A 6,000-nucleotide genomic window follows, 5' to 3' on the forward strand; every position below is an offset into this window, starting at 1 on the left:
GGCCACCTCATTAACTAAGCATACTGTCAACCAACCGAGATGTTAATTACCAACTGACTCATTTCTACCAATACGTAGATTGAAGATCAAAACTATCATCTATGAACTAGAGGGACAGCTTCTCACATTTCCATGGCCCTTATATCTTAGGTATAGCATTGCCTAAATATGCCCCTTTATACACATCATTAAGAGACTTGGAAACTCTCATTGCTCCAGACCTTTATATGTTCATTTCCACATTTCTTCCCTCTTCTGTGTGAAACCAGACACAGAAATGGAGTGTGATGGGGGGGGATCTGTTTTATCTCAGCCCGCTGGTTTTTCCTGCCAACCCTACTAATAAATCATTGTGTCTGCCCCTGTAGAGCAGCACTCCACAGCCTCCCAAGGGTTCAGTGGAAAACCACAGCCTTTTACTCCACGCACACAAAATAGTCACCAAGCAGTCACACTGGAGCACTCCCAATAAAAGTGTTAGTTGATCTTTATTTCATTAGACTGCTTTAAATAAGCCCCGTCTTCACAGGGAATGCGTTGGGACAAAATTAGAAATTGAATTTGAATATGTAGGAGAGGAGGGAGCCCTTGAGATATATACTGTCTTGTTTACAAAGGGGGGTGGAGGGGTAAGGGGGGGGGGGGGGGCCCTCGGAGGAGCACAGCCGAGGCAGGATAAAACAAAGCAACCGACACATCAATTGAACAATATGCTGACTCCCAGATTGGAAAACGTGCCGGCTTCAACTCATTTAAAAACGCGTGCACCAAATTTAACTGCATCAGTGCAGAATTCTAAAAGCATAATTTAGGACAGCTATTTCCCTGAGACCTGATCCACACTGTTCAAAAAGAAGCATCTCTCGCCACAATCTCTCTGATGCTGAGCTTTAAGACACTTCTCTGCCGTTTAGACCCCGAACACTGTGCGGCTGCGCTGTGCTCGGCCAGGGAGCCGAGGAGGGCAGTGCCACAGACGGGGGGGGGGAGGCAGACGCTGGGCGAGCTGGACTATGCGTCCCTAATGAGAGGTGACAGGAGACACTCCCTGCCCTCTCTCCCTCCCTCTCCCTCCCTCTCTCTCTCTCTCTCTCTCTCTCTCTCTCTCTCTCTCTCTCTCTCTCTCTCTCTCTCTCTCTCTCTCTCTCTCTCTCTCTCTCTCTCTCTCTCTCTCTCTCTCTCTCTCTCTCTCTCTCTCTCTCTCTCTCTCTCTCCACACACATTCACACACAGACATATGCATCCTTTCAAACTGCCCACCTTGCCTCAGACCTTAGGATTATTTTGTTTTATTTATATCAGCCACTTGCAGAGGTTTAAAAAGGACAGAAACCTGCGGCCTCCTACAGAACATTACCATACAAAAAGGCTTGGCACCAGCACATGACCGATGTATTATTCAAATAACAGTGAGGGCACTTAATCAATCATTCATGTGGATTTCCTCATCATGGCTAGAGAACAGGGAAGAGGCAGGTATGTGGGTCTCCTTTCCGGTCTGCAACCCCAAATGTCAGGAGGATGTTCTTACTATTCCAGCGCAGACTTTTACAAATCATTCCCCTCCACCAGAGCTCAGCCAATGTAAAGCACAAAATCAACTCTTTGACTCGATGTGAAAGACGCAATGAAGCCAGAATGCCATGACATGACTTCCAACAATCAGAAGCCATGTGAAGAATTACCAGGGCAGTGTAGCACATAATTGAGAAATTTCAATTTCTTGCATTTCTGGGTGTTGGGTAACATTTCATGAATACAAAAGGAACCTGTATCTATTGTAGAACAGTGCAAAGACATATCAGTGTACTCCACTGGTCCTACTGTGAATGAAATGATGAAATCACCACCTTCTGATAGTTATCTGTTAGATTCAATGACCTAATCTTCTGAAGATGAGTAATTTCACTTTCACAGTCAGGCCTGAATAAAAGAGCAGCAACGTCAGAAACAGTGAAATGCTGTGAATCCCCTAAACACTTGTCTGTGTAGAACAACACTGGAAGTGCAAAAAGCTCTTTAAGTGTGAAAGCTTTAAAATATACAGCTTTTTTTATTAGTCCATTGCTGGCATTTTATTATCTCATGTAGTCTTGTCGCACTAATCCCAGAAGAAACATTGAAGCTATTTACTGGACTCAGACAAATTATGTCAACGAATACCTTGTTATAATTGCAGTTTATTATAAATTTAGGAGCATGTATCTAAGACACAAAATGATCTGTAGGGAGAGGTGGCGATTATGTGTTTTGCGAACCAAGCTGGACAGAAATACTGCTTCAGACAGTAATTATAGGCCGTTTGACTCTTTGGATATCTGATACAATCAGAGGCGCTCTAAAAGGGTCATAATAAGCAGCGCAGCGGTGAGCAGAAACCAGAACTTTCTAACACAGTGACCTCTACGGTATTGATGTGTCTGCACACATCCCACAGCGAGACGTGCGAGTGGAAAATGGACTGCAGGTGCGAAAATAAAAAACCCAAATTGCTCCCATGAAAATAATAATCTCATAAATTATCCTAAATGATAGCTGCGGAGACAGAGTTTAGTGGCAGAGACGGCTGTTTACCCCTGCAGTGTTTCTGACAACCAGGTCAATCAGCATGATGGTGAATCAGGCCTTTGGGCTTATTACAGACGAGCTGCAGGAAACTACAGGAATCAGAACGGGCTAGAAAACAGCTACTGAAACGACAGAGACAGACAGAGGAAACAAAAGTACCCACAGTGATGACTCATGGTGGGCAGCCTCTGGATTAGCCTGTGTCAACCAACAATATGGACTGTAGTGCTGCATATTTGACATTTCACTGGCTATGTTGTCAGCAGATTACAATTTCCTTTGGCTCTGGAGTCCATCATAGACAAACAAAACAGTGGATATTATTTCCTATGTTATTTAAACAGCAGGAGTATAAACTTTTCTTTTGTAAATCTGAGAGAAAACATAATTATACCTAAAGCGACAAAGATTGAATGGAGGAATGACATTCTCAGGGTCTGCTTGCAAGCCAACACTGAACAGGGCCATCTTTTCAATGAAGAAATGTGAAGTGCGCACACACACACACACACACATACTGAGGACTGCACAAACACAGCCTGGCAGTCAATCTCCAGAGAATGAATGGCAACTCAGGAAACAATGAGTTATTTTAAATGAGTTGTCAATGCTCCTTGTTGAGTTCCCCATCCAGCTGGCCAGGGTAAACAGCACTCAGGCCAAAGTCCAGCTCATTCTGTTGCAACTACTTGTGAGCTCACAGCCTTTTACGCCAGTCGTGGACTTCGGAGCATGTAACTCCAATAATTACATGTCATTTTAAAAGGCCCTGCAGCACTGACACAAGTACTTAACCTGGTAAATAGAGGCCCACAAACACCGTAGAGCACAACAAACGCAATTTTTCCCGAGCAATAAATGGAGAGAGAAACATGCAGGTAGTTGTTTTTCCCCCCCGAGGAAAACAGGGTGTTCAGAATACTGAGTCCAACCAGAATTTCAGTGAGATTACTACAGGATTATCATAGTGTGCATATGGCTCCTCACTACTTAAACAGATGGTGATATCAACTAACATAGTGTAAATTGTTGGAGTAACTGCTTACCATAGCTAAATAAAAATATATTATTGGGGCGTAGGGCTGGCCAAAAAACCAAAAGCAAAAAATTCACATCAATCGATATCGCTAATTCTCACTATACATGTCACACTATTTCTTCTAAGTTTAAAGACCAGTTTCGCTCCTGGTGAAGGTCGTGATTTAAACTCCTTTAAGGGCAGAGAATGACAAACACAAATCTGGAGTAGATCAATTGTGTGTTATATCTCTAGCTCTTCTTTTGGATGCTTTTAATTATCTTGTGACCCTTCAGATGTATCCTGGGAACCTCTGAAGGGTCCTGACACTCAGGTTGGGAACCAGTGAGAAGATCAAATGGAAAGACACATTTCTTCTCCTGAAATTACAGAGAATAGAAAAACTGCTTACGTTAACTTAATGTAACCCAAAGTAAATGGAGCGTATTTGACGCATAAAAGCCCCTCGAGGATAATTGTGCGTCATGGATCCATCTCTCTGTCTCTCTCTCTCTCCTCCTGGTGGCACATTAACCGACTGGAGTTTCATCTTTAACAGAACTTACATCAGGATACAAATGTCATATCAGTCCAAAGTTATATCTCCTTTTTATGGGAAAAGAAGGACAAATGTTTCACAAATCAGACCAATTATGTGTTGCACCTCCTCAATGTGCTTACAATAAGGATAAGCAATATAAACGTATATTGAACCTTTGTGGTATCGCTGCTGATTAAAATCACACAGCAACAATCCTTGATGTTGTTGTATTACAATTTAAAGCATTTGGGTGAAATTAGGGGAAATAGGAATGTAGCCTGTGAACAAGAAAGAATAAATATATTTGTTTTATTTTATTGTACTATATACATTGTTCACACTGGATAAAATTGGGAATTATATATATACTAGATATTATATATACTGAACTCTCTATACTGGACATTGATCATACTGGATATTAATTATTCTGGACATTATATATATATACACTGGATATTATATATATTGGACATTGTTCAAACTGGATAGGATATATACACTGTGCAATATGTATACTGGATATTGTTCATAATGGATGTTATTTTCCCTAGATATTATAGGCACCAGTAGAAATGAATATGACTTCTATTCACCAATAAACCCAGCAGTAGGACGCAGCTCGCAATGGATGACAGTGAGTATTGTTGCCATAGCATATCCTATCAACAACTATTAGTCACAGGGGCAATAAACAGCAACATGTTGGCTCATCCACTCAGTGAAAACACACATCCACACTCCGCTTTACCAACCGCCCGCTCACGCAAACAGGAAATGGACGTAAACAAGGAATAAACGCGTAAAGAAACCACTCATTTGCAGCGGCTTTGTTAGCCTACCGTTACCGCGGAGCTATTGTTGGCTCTCCGGGGCTACTGCTGGGCTACTAACGCAGCTCGGCGGACACACCGCAGGTTAAAAGTGCCTGTACGAGCACAGGGACAGCTCGTTGTCGGTCTGGGCTGAAGAAAAATGGGAAGTAATGTCCAGATTTCTGGGCTAGAGCCGAGCAAAGGGGAGTCGCATTCAGCGCAGCCCTGTAATTAGTAGCATATCCTCTCGGTGGAGAAGCTAAAGGGGGGCAGGCTGCCTCCACTTCACCTCCGCGAGAAACACACTCAAAGCTGGAGGCGACGCAACTGTTGAAAGCGAGTGGATGTGTCTGGGTGTATTTACCAGAAGAGAGAGAGAGCGGGGCTTCGTGGGATCCTCCGCGGGGTCTGCTCGCTGTGTGATCGGGACTCAGACCCAAGTTGTCCCCGGCAGAGAGAGAGAGAGAGAGCGAGAGAGAGAGAGAGAGAAAAAAATGCAGCTCAACACCTTCTTTTTCCAACTCCGCTCATTACGCACAGATCGACGTCAACGTCCACATTTGATCGGGAATACGCGACCGCTTCCGCGCTTGCGTCGACTTCGCGGCGGGTTTTCAGCGTTCGGCTCGGGTGGAAAGTGAACGAGAAGCGGTTTGTTCCCCCTCGGTTCGGTTCGGTGTTTCCCCGGAGCAGCCCAACGCCTCGCTGGGAGCTTGTTGTGGCCTATCCCAACCAGCGCTGCCCGCGTCAAGCTGCCTGCCGGGTCGACACGGAGCATCCGGGGTAAACCGTTCTTCAGAATAAAAGTCACAAACGTGCATCTGTGGCGCTTGCGCAATAAAATAAAAGCGTGAGATAAAAGTTGTTTTCATTCCATTTGTTTATTTATCTGACAGGGACAGTGTTACAGGGTAAACTGTTTCTTCATACGGCACTTTTCTAGTCACGATGATGAACTGGGATCGAACTACCGACCTTTTGCTTAGATGCAATGCATATGTATAAGATCATACCCCCCAAAACACAAACACACACTCAGGTTTGCATTTGAATGCATC

At 43.8% G+C, this 6,000-nt stretch overlaps 1 protein-coding gene across 1 annotated transcript in view; it reads right to left on the bottom strand.

Moving 5' to 3' along the window:
* Nucleotides 1–5,767, bottom strand: part of btbd7 (BTB (POZ) domain containing 7) — a 22,574-nt gene extending 16,807 nt beyond the window's left edge. The window contains exon 1 of the mRNA XM_034575889.1: nucleotides 5,307–5,767. The gene's annotated coding sequence lies outside the window, so the exon portion shown is untranslated. The remainder of the gene's footprint in view (nucleotides 1–5,306) is intronic.
* Nucleotides 5,768–6,000: the final 233 nt, after the last annotated feature.

Source organism: Hippoglossus hippoglossus, chromosome 22, assembly GCF_009819705.1.
Source record: "Hippoglossus hippoglossus isolate fHipHip1 chromosome 22, fHipHip1.pri, whole genome shotgun sequence".
NCBI classification, from domain to species: domain Eukaryota; kingdom Metazoa; phylum Chordata; class Actinopteri; order Pleuronectiformes; family Pleuronectidae; genus Hippoglossus; species Hippoglossus hippoglossus.